Raw genomic sequence first — 17,274 nt, forward strand, 5'->3', positions numbered from 1 at the left:
AATTTCTCCATAGTGTATGCAGAATACAGATGCCATTGGCCAAAAATTCACAACGTATGTACATTTCAGTGCACATCTTTATGTACACTGAACATTTCTGCATAGATAAATAATGAGCAGAAAAAGATCAAGTCCATGTTGTGCACTCTTCAGCCAATTCGAATCTTTACAAATCTGATTCTATATCTGTGAACAAGCTTTACTGTTTTAAATGTAGCTGTCTTTCACATTGCTAAGGTGCTCTGTAACTTCAGAAATTCCCTGAAGGCAATCTCCAAATAATGTGAGATTGATTGATCACAATTTTTTCCATCTGAGAAACAAATTCTACCTTGCGCAACTTCAGTATCAGTTGGGGTGAAATTTACATTTACGGTTATGGAATGATAGGCTTCCCTGCCCCCAAATAAAAAAAGGCAGAGAAAGTTATTGGCACTCACTAAAGTTATTATGAACTCTACAGAAAAAGAAAAAGGGTGGGTTAAACTGTGTGCATGTGTGTAATAGGCAAGGCAGAACTGGCTTGTGATACACAGTAAGCCATGCAACTATCTACCTTTTTTTTCCCCGAGTCTTTTAGATACTTAATGTTACTTTAATAAAGATCTTTCTCTTTAATCCCATTGGGTATCATTTCACGATGGTGCACACAGAAGAATAAATCCATTACTTAAGTTCTAATGTCATCCATTTGGCCTGTAATTATTATAAATGGCATTCATATAAAATTGCAGACAGGTAAAAATTTTCTGAAACATTAAGGGAATAAATGATGGAACGAAGGGGGAGTGAGGGGGAGATATCAACTGTATTCAATCAAACCATTGTGAAATTGCTATACTTTGAAATGCATGAGAACTTAAAAAAGAGGCACAGAGCCTTAAGTAAAAGTATAGATCAACATTTCTTTTTTTCTTCTGTTCCTAAGTACAGGAATACTCTTTTTTCTGAACTGATGAAGAAGGTGCATGTAAAATCAGTACTATCCTGAAAGAACTACAGAGCACATCCATTTCTACAGGTATTTTATCAGTAAACATAGCTGCATTGAAAAACATCTTTTGAGATGACTGCCCAGGCGATTTTATGCAGAATGCCACTGTCTAGACTGCTTCATGCCAAAGAAGACATTTACAGTCCCAAGTGATGAATGCTTGCTTCACAAACTATGCAACAATACATTAGGCATGATCCCCTTCAGGCTGCTGCTTTAGAGACTGGGTCTGAGATTATTTATATTATGCTGTTGGTAACAGGCTTATGGAAAGGAACTGAGAAGACAGGGAGTCTATTTCATAGCTTAACATCAGACCAGGCCTAGTCTTTGCTGTTAGGGTGAAAGTTACCCACAAAAAAAACAACAAGAAAGAGATTAAAGTGCTGAGCTTTCCTGGCCCATATGTACTGAGTCTTGGCTAAGCACAAGAAAGGCATGATTCAGTGCTGAGTTTCCACATTCTAGAAACACAGCATCAAAAAGAAATGGTGGTTGTAATGAAAAAAGCCTCACGAAGACAAAGCAGAGGATAGCTTCCTTTCCTCACCAAAAAAAGTCATTAGACTTGGTCCAGCCTTACTGAACTCGGTTTCCATTTAGTGCAGTGGGGTTTGCATGAGGTCTTGTGTGAGCAGGTACACTGGACATGTCGTTGAGTTTGTCTGCTTTCCCTTCTGCCACATGACATCTGGGTTCTTTCACTTTCATAGATTAGCATCCCAGCTGTGCTGAGGTGTGTGTGCAGAGGGAGCCCAGAGACCATGTTCTGATGATCTCCATGCCCGTGCAGAGCTGAGCCTGTTCCAGCTGGAGCTCATTGCTTTGACTGCATCCATGGATCTCGATGTAGAGCACTGTGCAAAGTCCACAAATGATAAATGAAAGAAACCCAGACAAATAGGAACATACAAAACATAAGGAACAAAAGACCATAATAATTGTATAGAACAATGGGGACTTCAGTAAAACAGGAATAAAAGACCCATCCACAAATGATCCAGCTCATCTCTCTGCTCTGAGACAGAAGCAGCTGCACATCTGTAATGCTGGGCAGTCACTTGTCTGATCTAGTCTTCAACTTCGTCAATACAGAAATTGCACAGCTACCTCAGATCTTAGTGCTCCACCAAACTGACTGTTAGGGAGCTTTTCCTAATGTCTCATCTGAGTCCTCATTGCTACAGAGCCATCATTCCTCCTTATTTTTCCACAGTCAACAAGAAGACATGGAAAATAAGAGCATTCTCATCTTCTTTGCCTGTTTCCATGTTTTTGCCCAACCCTTCTCAATCTTCTCAAGCTAAAAAATTAATTTCTTTCTCATTCTGAATACTTTCTATTTGATCACTTTCCTTAGTTATGCTTCATAGATTCACAGATGCAGGAGGCCCAGAAATGTTTAAGAATTTCACCTAATGCCTTACTAATGTTGAGTGGAGAAGCAGTTGAATTGCCATCTCTTATAGGCCCTACTTCTATTTGTAAATCCTTGCTTCATGTTTGGGTGTTTTGGCAATAACTTGAAATAGTCATCTTCTTGTGGTGCACTGTAGACAAGCAGTCCATCAGATATCATCCCACAGCTGATTTCTACATTAGTGCAGAACCTTATTCTTGTCCTCCACAAGCATATACCTAGAATAGTTTCTTCCTGCTATGCTTAAAAAGTGAATTTCAGAGGAAACTCAGAAATATTTTGAACATGCAGTTTCTATTAGAGCTTCATGTTACCAAGTTGAACTGGAACTTTAGAGATGCACAGTCTTCTGCAGGTTTTTTTCACCCAAAGATTAATTTTACCTGGTGGGTTCTTTCCTCAGCTCCTCTAATTTCCTGCTATCTCAGGTATATTTTCATAAATTTTATCAGCATTTCTATGCATTTCTGTCAGTGTGTTTGCTAGAGATACTATATTTTAAACAATTTACAATCTCCATAAATGCCCTAATGTATATGTAATTTCATCAATACATCTGTGTTTCTACTGTTATTAGTCATCTTGATCTCTGAAACTGGCATAAGAAATTGGTTTTTTTACTGAAATAACTGTTACCAGATTATCAGTGTGATAGCTTAGCTACACCAGCATCAGTGTAGAAAGAAACAGATCATGGTATAGACAGTGCTTAAGGACATACTTGTTCTGATCGTAAGTGATACCAGTTAAGATTTTTCTGCCTCAGCTGCTTGCTACTGCTTCTCTGTCACAATCCAACATTCCTGTCTCCTGAAATGCATAGTATGTCTGTGTGTGCAGCTGCACCTCAGTTGTCTCAAAATACTGCACTGAGAAAAGACATATAAACTTACCAGAAGAACACCACTTTATATGACTCCTCCATCCTCATCAACATCTGCCACTGCTCAACCTTGAGGTACATTAATTCTGGATAGCAGAATATTGTGCAGTGATTCGACAGCAAGCAATGAATGACTTGCTTCAAAATCAGAGGTTAATCAGCTGTTCTCAGAGTGATTCTGTGTCCAGGTTAATAAACCTGCTGAGACGCCAAACAGGAGATTCAAGAGAAGCCCTGATGGCAGACAGCGATGAGCAATGCTTTCTGGTGGGGAAGCAACAAGAAGCTGGAGGCAATTATTTCGTAATCTGGATCCACTCCAGAAAGAGCAGTTCATCTGATCCAATTTTCTTCACCTTTCTAAACCACTTTAAAACATTTTAGTGTATTTAGGAATAAAAGCTCTCTATCGTTTTCACGGGACTTTATAATTTCCTTCTCATCTCCCTTGAGTTATATTCTACCTATTAAATAAAAAACAACAAAAATAAAAATGGCAAAAGCCTAATGATCTTGATCCATTTCAGGAGGTGGAAAAAAATATTTAGCGGTATTTGTTCAGGGAAATCGTTCTAGATCTGGCTGTTATAAGGCACAATTAAAATGTAAATGTTCCTTTACAGCAAAATTACTACTTCATTTATGAATACATAAAATGGACTTTAAAACTACAGGATTTTATACCTATTCATAAGATTTTAGTGCTGTTCTTATAAAAACAAGCACAAAAGGCTTGTTCTTTCAATGTGCTTTTTTTTTCCTTTCCCTTTCTCCATTAATCCCAGTAAATTTCAAGGTCACACTGAGAGCTAGTGCACAGCAATGTGCACTAATATAGTTAATGCATAGGAATGTGTACTAATAGATCCATTCCTAATTATTTGTAAAGCAGCTAAGCAATTTTTGCTTCAAATGATTTTTTCAAACAGTTGGACAGCATATCATTAATAAATTTACTCATTTTACTTGCAAGATTCTTTGTCTTTAAAATAGATGTTATATTAGTGAAATCTATCCCCATATGATTTAAAACTAACTTAATTTTTTTCAGTTAACAGTATTCACTAGGGAATTAATTGGAGGAGTAATGAATTGTACCCCTGTCACTTTAAAAGGTAAGAAATCAAAATACTTTTAAAATTATATGGATTTATAATGGACTAACTAGTATATCTCAGAAAATATATATTTTGTCAGTGGGGAATCATTTTCAAGTATGATTTTCCTATATAAATTTCTCATTAGAAGGTTGTAGGCCCAGTGATCTATGATCTAGAATAAAATATTAAAAAATATAATTAAAGAATTAGGAATTTTCATAGGAAATTAAAGACATATCTGCACAGCAGAATGAAATGCCATCTGGAATTACCAGCTCAAATTCTAGAAGCAGCATATCTGGATTCTCACCTATTTTTCCTAAACTAATTGCCTTGCATCTCAGCCAAGATTATTAACTTGGACATAGGATTAGTCTGAGAGTGGCTGTTTAGCTTCTGATTTTGAAGCAAGTCATTTGAGGATAGCTGGGAAATCTCTGCAATATATTCCATAATTAGGTATAAGTATGCCTGAGGAATTAAAAGTGACAAATAATGATGACAGAGCAGTCACACAGAGTGATCTGAATCTCCTCATAGGGCAACTTGTTAAGTTGCTTTAATGCAACAAAGTTCAAGATTATACAAGGACTGACTAAAAAGCAGATATTAAAAAGGTTACTAACTTTGAGATGATGCATTGCAGTGAAGAAGTAAACTAAAATATGATTAAAATAGTTGATGAAAATAGTATTACAGTTCTGTTCACCATAGACTGGCAGGACTAGGGCAGGTTAGAGAAGTGGTTCACTTCTCCATTTTTGGTTCCTGGAAACTGATGACAAGATCCTTTCCACAAGCCTTTCTTCAGCTAGTAACATGCTATTGGTCTCAGTAAAACAGTAAAAGAAAACATTTCTGTGGTAGGTGACCTATAAGGGATCAAACTAATTGAATTAATCATGTCTTGTGCCTTTAAAAATCCATTAATTCATGAGAAAATCTGAATAAATTGTCTAGGAAACTTAATAGTTATATTACAATGCATTTCTAATTTATTCAGACTAATTCCAGCGCCATGGGAAAATAACTAGAATAAACTCATGAGGAAGCCTGTGGTTCAGGCATGCTCCCCAGTACGCTGTTGAATGCCAGACAACACTTCTGGTTAGTCGTGACATCCACGCCCACTGCTGTGGTACTCAGTACCACCTACACAACCTCTGCAAGGCATTTGGAGAATAGGCTAGGGAGCTACAGCTTTTACTGTGTGCATCCCCTTGGCTCACATAATATTTCAAACATCAGGGAAAATGTTTCCTATAACTGTTATCAGTTCTTAAGTGAGTTTAGAAGCTCATCTTTTGGGAGACTAATGTGCTGCCAGATATCCTCCTATCAGAGAATGTCTTTCTCCCAAGGACATATTATGGGCAAAGAGAGAAGTTTTCCTTTGGGGAGTTGGATGATTGTCATGCCAGATGTGCTTTGCTCCTGCTAGCCTGCCAGAAGGCTATGGAAAAAAGGATGCTTCTCCAGAGCATGGGTTGCATAAGAAGATGTGGAAAAAGTGAAGCAAGAAGGGAGATGCTGAAGCCACTGCTGAGAGGGAAGGAAAGGGCATTTTCGTTCAGGACACCTGACCAACAGAGCTTACAACTGCAAAGCAGTGCTGTTGGCTTGACAGTGATGATCAGCCAAGTAATCTGTCTCCCACACCTTTCCCCATGGGATGGGGATGTCTGTCTGTTACCACATCCTCACTCCTGACTGCGCAGGACTGAACAGAAGTTGGGACCATGTTAGGTGCTGTCAAAGCTGGGGGATAAGGGGCTGGAGGAACCACAAAATTAAATGTAGGAAAGGAAAAGAACCACTGATTTATCAGGCAAGTTTACAGTGCGCAGGCTATTCAGCACTGAGCTTTTGGGGAACACAAAGTGCATGCTAACTGCCACCACCTACACTAATTTTGTGTATATATATACACCAGGTACATATATATAAATTTATAGAGAGAAATTAGGTTAGCTAACCAATCATTAGCCTGGGCCTTGCATTACTCACATATTGTGGCAAAAGGTTGGCCTGAACATGCAGAACAACTTGCAATGTATTCATGAGGTTTAAAAAAAATCTTGGTAATACAAAATACTGACTTTTTCACTGTAGGCATAAAGCTACTAAGTGCAGTTAGAATCTGTTTGTTACCATAGAGCTCACAGAGTAATACTGTAAAAGACACAGCAAAGTTTAACATGTAATGTGGGAACACTATATATCTATAGGAGTTACCTTTTTTTCTTGGAGTTACGTGGATGACCCAGAGAAAGAAATAGAGAAATTGATTACACATCAGCATCCTACAGAAAACAAAGACCAAGAATTGTGTCTTTAAGTGAATAAAATTGACCACTATATATTAATTACAATCTTCCACTCAAATTATTTTCTTTTTGTAAGAAATCTGTAGGGTAGCTATGGATCTTCTGTTGATCAAAACACATTGACTTCTCCAAAATCAATACTCCACACAAGAAGAATATTTATCTAGACAGAATCTGGGAGAGATTAAGATAGCAAAGCCTTACAATAAATTATTTAATATCAATATTTTAATAGTTTCCACATTTTCATGCAAAATTAATTGAAACTAAAATTTTAATTTAGCAGATAGAAGTGAAATAAATACATAATTTCCATCATTTTAGCATTGATTTCTATATAGGAGTTGCATGCACTGAAATATGCTTTTTCAGGCTCTTACTAAGACTGCATTAATACACAGCTTTTTCTTCTTAATCCTAATATAAAATCTAATGGAGGAGATACCAGTTTACAAGGCTGACATTGTAAGTCTAGTAAAATATCATACAAGACCTGTCATCTGAGCATATTTTCCTAGTTATTGTAACACTTGCCATAAATCCAGATTCTTTTCATACATAATCACAGAACGGTCAGGGTTGGAAGGAACATCTGGAGATCATCCAGTCCAATGCCTCTGCTAAAGCAGGTTCACTTTGAGCAGGTTGCACAGTCATGTCCAGGCAGGTTTTGAATGTCTCCAGAGGAGATTCCATAGCCCCTTTGGGCAGCCTGTCCCAGTGCCCTGTCACCCTCAAAGTAAAGTTCTTCCTCATTTTTAGATGGAACTGCCTGTGCTGCAGTTTGTGCCCGTTGCCCCTTGTCCTGTCACTGGGCACCACTGAAAAGAGCCCGGCCCCATCCTCTTGACACCCTTAGGAGATCTGTATGCATTGACAAGATCCTCTCTCAGTCCCTTTCACTTGATGAAAAAGCAAGACATTGACATACTGGGAGTAAAGAAAGTTTTGTAGTCAAGTTACTTTTGAAAAGCCATCCAAAAAGGCATATCAAATAGGGCTTGACCATTCTGTGGTCCAGTACAGGACCCTGGTTATGCCAACACAGCCTTTTTTGAGTCCACCATGGAGCACACAGTTTGGAGCTGATTTAACTTTCAAAAATAAAACAGAGCCATTCTTACTCTTTTCCTGTCAGATGACTGTGATTTAAAAATCTGTTTCCCACTGCAGTGCCCCATAGTATGGTACTAGAGATAGTTATAAGGAAGGAATGAGAAGGAGCAGTAGTTCTGGAGGCCAGTATCACTAGCCAGTATTGCAATATATAAAATAACTGTAGAACACTTAAAAAAAACTCCTCTAAGGAAATAAAACTATACTTCAGCTCTTTGCTATGATCTACATACTGTCTGGTCCTGAATAGCGACATGCTTCCAAGTTTTTACCACTGGTCTGTACTTTTCATGTGTACTTTTCATTTTTCTACTATGCCTGGCAAGACAGAGCCTTGACTTCATCAACCTTCCATGGTCTCCCTCCTCTTCACACTAGGCCAGCACAGGCATTCAGAAGGCATGCAAGCAAACCAGATCAAGCACTGGCCTGTTTGAAAAATAGCCAATTATAACATTGTATTAGTATTAAATATGTTGTAAGAGAGTGAAAATAAAGAGTTGGGGGCATACAGGAGGTAAAAATAGACATCTATTTGCAGCGAATATGCTGATTTATGTGCATGTCAAATACAGCCTCAGAAACTAATTACAGGCAATAATTTTTTCTTCCATCTCTGTAAAGAAAACTTATCTTTTTCACTCTGTATTAGTACAGCTTTACACCTCACGGGGTGCTTTACAACACTAGCTGAATATAGCATGTTTTTCATTTGTCTTTGCCAGCTTTTTTTCATATTTTGGAGGGGGGTGAAAACTATAATGAACAGGAGAAGGATGGCTGTGAAACATACTGAAGGTAAGAATGAACACTCTTAGGGTTCACGTGGCTGCCTTCTGCTTCTAGAAACAATCTGTTGTTTGGAAGAGACAGGATTTACTTTCAGCTAAGTACATATCTGTTATTCAATGTATGACACCTGCTGCATTCCCGTGGAGTTTTTTAAGGCTGCACAAAACACATTTCCTTATTTTTATTCACTGCTAGCAGAATAAATTGCATGTAAGCATCCCACATAGATAGGATCTGCTCCTTAGTTCCATGCCGAAAGGGAAGGTGTCAGTTACGCATTATTTTGTAGGTTATATTTACAGCTGTAATAATACTTTAATTTTTATTCATCAGTATTTCTCTTTTCTTGTGCACACAAACATCAGGAGTTTCACACTGAGGATTAGTACAGGTTTGACACCTCACCTCTTCCATTCCACCTTCCAGAATTTAATTATAAGGCAAAAGTGAACAACTCTTTTCAAAACTATTTGTTTCTGTAGTAAATTTCCTGCTTTGAGCAATTTCCCATTTTGTTGAAAATTTTCAATTCTCATTGGAAAAAAGGAAAAATACCAACAAAGCAACCAATCCATATCAAACCATCTTTCTCCACTGAAATGGCATAACATTTTTGTCAGATGCCAATTCCCTTTTAAACCATTAAGCCACCCTTTTGTAATTTTTTACATCCCTTTATGGGAGCTGAAGATGAATCACATAAGAATCCATGGTTTAAACTTCCAGCATTGTCCTTCAGTGAAACTACATCTCACACAACGCCAAACTAGTGCAGATAAGAACCATTCTGTTTGTTTGCTGCCTAGCAAAATATAAACCCTTACCCTGACCAGTGTCTAGGGATGCTACTGCTGTGAAAAATATAATTAACAACATTATTAAGGCATAATTATGTCAACATCCCCTTACCTATTAGAGAAGGTTTGTTTGTCTTGAGTCATTTACTGAGCTTTATGTAAACACAATTAAATATAATAGTTAGTTAAAGTACTGAAATCACCTAATAACTAACTATATTTATGTCCTGAGACTTTCAGTATGAAAAAGCATCACACTAGAAATACAAAATTAAATATTTGGGTACAAAACTGATCATCACTAAAAACTCTCAAGATTATTATGTTCCATTAGTTTGATCAGTTTTATCCATGAGCTGTTTTACAAATTTCAGAAGGGTACTCTGCAAATTTCTTAAAGAATCAATGGCAAAACTAGTCCCTTTGACATGATGAAGTTACCAAAGGAGAAACCAACCCTTCAACAAATAACAGTAACTTGTACATTGCTGCTAATTACAGATAACTGTGGGTGGAAGGAAACTCAGGATCTCTCATCCATCCCCCTGGAAGCAGGATGAGTAATGAGATCAGCACAGGTCCCTCAGGGCTTCATCCAATCAGGTCTTGAAAATCGAGGACTGAGACTGCACTACCTCTGGCAACCCATTCCGCTGATTGACTGTTACACGGGGAAAGAGCTTCTCACTCCCAGCTGGTGCCTCTCCTGCACTGTGCCTCTTCCTCCACTCAGGCAATGCTGTGAAGAGCTTGACTCCATCTTATTCATGACCTCCTTGTAGGTGCTGACAAGCTGGTTTTAGATCCACCTCTATATACACCTCTTCCCTAGCTGAGAACAAGCCCGCCACCCCCAGCAACTCCTCATATGGCAACTGTAGTTGACATGCTGGAGGGAAGGGATGCTGTCCAGAGGGACCTGGACAGGCTTGAGAGGTGGGCCCATGTGAACCTCATGAAATTCAACAGGGCCAAGTGCAAGGTCCTGCATGTGGTTTGGGGCAACGCTCAGCATCAATACAGGCTGCTCAAAGAATGGATTGAAAGCAGCAATGAGAAGAATTTGGGAACATTAGTAGACAAGAAGCTCAACATGACCACTCAATGTGCACTTGCACCGCAGAAGGCCAACCATATCCTGCACTGCATCAAAAGACGAGTGGCCAGCAGGTTGAGGGAGGTGAGGCCGCTCTGCTCTGCTCTCATGAGACCCCACCTGGAGTGCTGTGCTCAGCTTTGGGGCCACCACCATAAAAAGGACATGGACCTGTTGGAGCAAGTCCAGAGAAGGGTCACAAAGATCATCAGAGGGCTGGAGCACTTCTCCTACAAGGACAGGCTGAGAGAGCTCGGGTAGTTCAGCTTGAAGAAAAGAAGGGAGGACCTTATAGCAGCCTTCCAGTACCTAAAGGGGGCCTACGAGAAAGCTGCAGAGGGACTTTTTACAAGGGTATGTAGTGATAGGACAAGAGGGAATGTTTTTAAACTGAAAGAGGGTAGATTTAGATTAGACATTAGGAAGAAATTCATCACTGTGCAGGTGGCAAGACACTGGAAGAGGTTTCCCACAGAAGCTGTAGATGCCTCATCCCTGGAAGTGTTCAAGGCCAGGCTGGATGGGGCTTTGAGCAATCTGATCTAGTGGAAGGTGTCCCTTGCCATGGCAGGAGGGTTGGAACTACATGATCTTTAAGGTCTCTTCCAACCCAAACCATTCTATGATTCTATGAAAATCAAATAAAATCATACCCACTTCTGTCCCATAATCTGAAAATAGACGCATTTTGTCATGGAAAGCAGTCAGGTCAGTTAGGCCTAGTTAACAAATGGTAAATCTCTACTGTCTATTCCCAACCATCTAACACAGTGCAGACTTTTGTTACAAAAAAAACAAAACAAACAAACAAAAAAAAGAAAACCACAATCAAACCAACAAACAAAACCCACCCCTTTTGTCTGTTGTTTCATTTACCTTTCCAGTGCTTCTTGGACCCTAACATTGTCAGTTTTGGCCTTCCTCAAGCAGATTGCAGGAGGGGTGGGAGTGAATTTGAGCGATATGGTGTTTCAGTATCTTAAATCCTTTGCTGGGAGCATGATGGTGTTCATGGCACTCTGAGGGTCCACTTGGAAAGGTATTTTTATGTTTTCTTATCACAGCCTGCTTCCTTCTTACTCTGCTAGCTGCTTTGAAAATTGCACAACATCCCACAGCCCCAAATGGCATAAAGGTGGTTGTTTGTTATACATTGGCTACATGAGTTTGTCAGGCCTGTACCATACAGGGCATTTTCAGAGGTTAAGCTCAAACAGGACGAGTAATAAGCACCTGACCACTAGACAGTTACTGAAACGGGGTAATAGCAGCTGAGGCCACAACAAACCCAGACAATTCCTAAGACCCTGCACTGTCAACACAAGGCATTTTATTAGGAATGAAACAAAAATCATATTCATTGGGCTACCAAACCACATGAAACAAACGGTGGAAGGGCAGGCAGCAATGCATAGAGACTTTGGTAAAAAAATAGAATCTGGCCATTGTATCAGGATGGAAAATTGATTGTGTAATGGAAACCATGCAAGAATATGTTTCTAGCAAAAAATTTTAATCATAGTATATAATCTGCTTAAGTTGCCGGGACAAATGAACATTTCAACTAATGAATAGGCAGCTGAACACACAAAAAGACAGAGAGCATCATTGCACTGAGGTGAAATGTTATAATCTTCCAAAACTCAGTAAAATTGAAACAGTACACCTGGTAATTGAAAAAAGGGGTTTATTTTCATCAGTATTTTTTTCTGATTGCAGTTTAATCTTTAAAATTGATCATTGCCCTTAAATTGTGCTATAATACCTGAAAGGAAGTGGGATCATTAAGAAGGAATAATGTTTGCCTCCTAAATTTAAATTACTTTCTTCTAATCATCTTACCTTTCAATATAAATGCACTTCTGTAATTTTTTGTTCTGGACAAACCCTGTATTGCTAGATAACTTTTTTCCCTCTTGTGATCTTTTAAATCTGTGCTTTATCTTAGTGACTGACTGAAACTTGACAGACAGCATGACCCTCATTATTTAATACATTGTCATTACATTTCATAAACCTTTGTAAAAACAGTTCTTTTTGTCATCACAAAAATAACAGCAGCAATGAAAAAAAACCTGCTATTAGAGTCTCATCTAACGTCTTCACTGGGTTCTCTGCAAAGACTTCTCCCTTCATCCTCAGAGGCTCTTGCTTCTTGCAAGGAGCATAGACCATTTTCAGACTGTGCTACAGTGAACTTACCCAAGAACATGCTCCGGTTTTCAAACTGTGTTTTGATAGGAATGGCAGAGACATTTCATTGCTCCAAGTAGGTTTCCTCAGTGTAGAAAAACATCAATATAATCAATTAAGCATTCAAAAATGCAGGCATTTGCCTGACTTAGAAATTATATCCAGAGGCCTCTTTTTAAATATTTTTAATATTTTTCCTATTTTCTTAGGAAAATTCAGTGATGAAAGCAAATTGTACTGTTGACCTACATGCTGCAGTACTTAAATTCATTGAATATTCAAGAGTTTTTTGTAGTATAAATTGGTAACAAAAATCTAGCCTTAAATTCAGGGAAGAAAATAGCCCACCTTTGTGAAATTGTATGTATAAGTATTGTGTTATGGCAGTTTCTAAGCTGTGAATTTTACTTTAGAGTATTATTGCTACCCTGTTTACATGTAGTGGAGGTACTGTGCCATGTAATGAGTATAATGTCAAATGATATATTGATTCCAGAAATCACAGATATTTTCAACTTCCTAGTTCCCAGTGTACATTAAAATAAATACAAATTATTTGTCATGTTAGACCAGAAAGACACAAACTAATTCCTTAATGGAACAGAAGCAAGTTGTTACTGATCTATAAACAGTTCTACTCTTTTAATTCTTTAAGGTTATTTATTCTCACAGTTTTTATACCACTAGGAAAATCCTGGCTTAGTCTCATCTAAACAGCAAGATTTAACTAAAGAAATTCAAACTTTCAAAATTACAAGACAGAACAATTAAAATATAGATCAATCTTGGTTTTACAGTAAAGGCACAAGCCTATGCTTTGACCTATGTAGCTGTGCTGTGAACTTTGACATAAAACAAAATCTTTAATCTCGAGCTGCTGCAGCTATCCTTTTCTAGAATAGGGATAAAAAAAATTCTTACTAACATCTGTTTTCTCCTTCCAGATTATATGTCTATATTATCATTTTTTATGGAAAGAAACTGTTGTCTTACTGATATCTGTTCAATGCATGAGGGAATAACATCAATAATACTCTCTCAGTAATAACAATGCTCCCTGAAGTTTTCTAACAGCTCTAAAATAAGGAGTATAGGTAGCTGAAAACAATATCTCTTTACTTTAGCAAAGGCATAATGTAGGCTGCATTAGGAAAGTAGTCTTTATTAAAATTATTACAAAAAGATCTGTCCTTAGGTCTATAGCAGGGCTCCTCAAACTTTTTAACCAGGGGGCTGGCGCGCGGATGCAGTGGCAGGCAGTCATCTGCGGCTGCTTGGTTTCCCCCCCCAACCCCCGGCGGGGGGGTTCTGTAAATACCGGGGGCTGGACTGAGGACCCTGGGGGGCCGTATCCAGACCGTGGGCCGTAGTTTGAGGTCCCCAGGTCTACAGAATGGAAAGGGCAGGAAACTGAGGTACTAACAAAACAAAGATCTAGACTGAGTTAACAGTTTGAATCCTGAAGTGGAATCCAGGTAGAGCAGGAGGTGCTGAAGCCTCCATGGGAGGGCTGGGGAAAACAAACTCATCTAAGAACCAGAGAAAACAAGGGAGCACATTCATCCACAAATTCTCCTGTAGTAATAGAAAGTATGGGAGTGCCTCATCCTCCAAGATTTCTTTCTTTTTTGCATGAAAGTGCCTTTATCCATTCAATATCAATACTCCTGTACTTTTCCCTGACAGTGGCTGCCTAAAGCCAGATCTGAAAGGACTCACTGAATTCACTTCATGGGTCTTAGAGGGCCTTTGAGTGTAGATCCATCGCAACACGCATGGAAGCTTACCTTTTACACTGGAGTCCTTTTCATTCTCTTTTTAACATCCTTAATACATTTTGGCTAAGGAGAACAAATTCACCCCACGTATATTTGATGCCATTTCACTGCTAGCTACAAACAAGTGTGAAGGAGAGTGCTTGGTCCCTGGCCAAGCTTTGAATCAGAGCTTTGTGCTTCAGTAACTTTCTGCATGGCAGTTTATTTCATCAACCAGCATTCACAGTGTTAAATATCTGGAACATGCTTACAGGACAGCTTTTGGGCCAAGTCTTGACAGTATATTCAATACTAACATTGCATTTTTCAAACTAATAATTTTAGAACAAGAGAGGTCTGAGGAAATACAAAACGCTATCAAGCTACCTGCAGGTAGCAATACACCCACCAAACCCACCGCTTCTGCCATTGTTTAAACTCTACGATTCTAGGTAGGAAGAAATGATCCCAAGTATGGCAAAAGAAATGTTAGTATGTTTATATAGATATCACTCAGCAGTTTTTAGGGATTTGAGGAGAGGTTCCAAAATCTTTTAAAGAAGCCTTTGTTTGCTTTGTGGGAGTTACCTATTCACAACTGAATGCATTCAAACTGCCTACAGGAATTCAGGCAACCACACATTAGATGTTTCAATATGACATGGTGCCACTTAAAACAGGCATGTAACGTCAGTTAGCACAGCCTTTCAGGGTGCTGCTTTCTGTACTTAGGAGTGTTTGAAACCATTACATTCCTTTCCCTTAGTTATTCACATAAGAGAATGCATATTGTTTTACTAACAGCATGAATGGTTTTCTATAGTTTGCTTATTGCAATTACACTCCACTGGTACTTACTGATACCTGCAGCAACTGCTACTAAAAACTACCTCTTTTGTTGTTCTTACAGATGCTTTTTTTTCTTGAATGGTAGAAGACAAAGGTAACTTAAATTAGAAGAGATCAGTCCAAACTTTTGAAAATGGTACAGACTATAATCTACCATCTACAGTGGTTTCATGCAGTCTTAATGTGAATTACAGTAAACTGTTAGGACTTTCCCTTAACATAATGTAATAAACTTCTATGCAAGAATCTTAGAAAATGTACACTAAAGTCTGAATGTAATAACTGACATTATCGCATCGCCATATAATAGCAGTTACTGAAAAATATTCTGGAGTCTGTTTAAAGACAAGGGCCCAGAATCACTTTTATGTGGATGTTAGTGGAGCTAACACATGCTGGTGACCTCAACAAGCTGTAGGCTTAGCTATGTCATTATTTGATAGAATCTCAGTGGTACAAAGCAACTTAAACATATTGGCATATAGTATGCAAATCCCTATATAAGAATCCAATGATAATGGTTTCCTAAATTATGTCTCCATTTAGAATCACTGTTTCTGGATGCCTTCAGTCAGGAGCTGAAACGCTATATGCTGCAGACAATGCCAGAAATGTCATTAAGTCATTTTATCCAGAATTTTTATTAAGGAATTCAATTGCCTTTCCTTGAAAGAGTGTCCTCCATGATCAGGAAGTATCAAGCCTCAGTATTCAAATCTCCTGACTACAGTTTACACACTTCTTGGCACTGAAAAGATTGCGCAAACACATGGAAGAAAAATACACATTTTTGATGGTGATAGAGTTGCTTCAACTACCCTTGACAATGCATGGCTTCTCTAGCACTGTTTGCCTTTTAGCGAATTACACATACAAAATGTATTAGTCAAAAATACATGCTCTTGAACACGAGGTTCATTAAGAGTTCATGAAATCAAGTTTAGATTTAATGTTGAAGTACTGATATTAATTTGCTAAGGGAATACATTGACAATTGTTTTCATGGAGTGCGCTTACATATCTGTTACCACCCAGAAGAAACTAAAGTAGCCACTGTAATTAAAATAATTTAATTTAAATGTTCTCTGAGTGAAATTTCACACTGACCCACATGGAAAGCATTGAGTACAATCTTCCTTCCTAAAATAAAACTAATCTTCCTTACAGATGCCTGAGTTTCACAACAGTATCCATGATACAGCTATGGAAACTAACTGAAGAATGCATTGAAGAAAATGTTCAGTATAGGGTGGATATAACAACTCCAATAATAAATTTTGATAGATAATTTGCTCTTCTATTTGATAATATTCTCGATAAGTAGGAGACAGCAGAAAGAGGAAACAAGTAATGTGTCTACATGTCTAAACACAAAATTGATTTAATTATCATTCAAGCCATTTTAAGTTATACATTTGGAAAAAGCTTTTTAACACAAATAATAGAAGCAATAGGATGTATTGGTTAAGGACAAGGTGTAGTTCTTATAGCTGGTGATGTAGGAATGGGTAATTTTGGTTTTGTGGATAGAAACTGTGATTCCAGGTCATATTGAAGCCCCATTTTTCATAAAAGTATATGATGCAAAACACTTACCATGATTCCAAGTCTAAGCTTCCTTGAGCAGCAAGAGCAAAATAAGACTAATGTATTCTAAGGCAAAATATGCAGACCTCTCCAAGTAAAAGGCATGCTGCTTGCTGGTATAGAAATTTGAAACAGTGCATCAAGAAGTCACATGCTTTCTGGGTCAAAAAGCATTCAGATGATGAAATCTGGAGTGTTACTAATCTGCCAAACAGATTAAAAATGTATCATACCTAATGTTTGTAGCATTGCTAAAGCTGTCTGATGGCGCACATTTGAAGAGCATTTTCAAAAGCTTTTTAACTAAATCAACACTTACCACTTAAACCTCCTCATTTCACCTAGCTGTGGAAAGTAAGGCAC

Source organism: Falco cherrug, chromosome 3 (assembly GCF_023634085.1).
Source record: "Falco cherrug isolate bFalChe1 chromosome 3, bFalChe1.pri, whole genome shotgun sequence".
NCBI classification, from domain to species: domain Eukaryota; kingdom Metazoa; phylum Chordata; class Aves; order Falconiformes; family Falconidae; genus Falco; species Falco cherrug.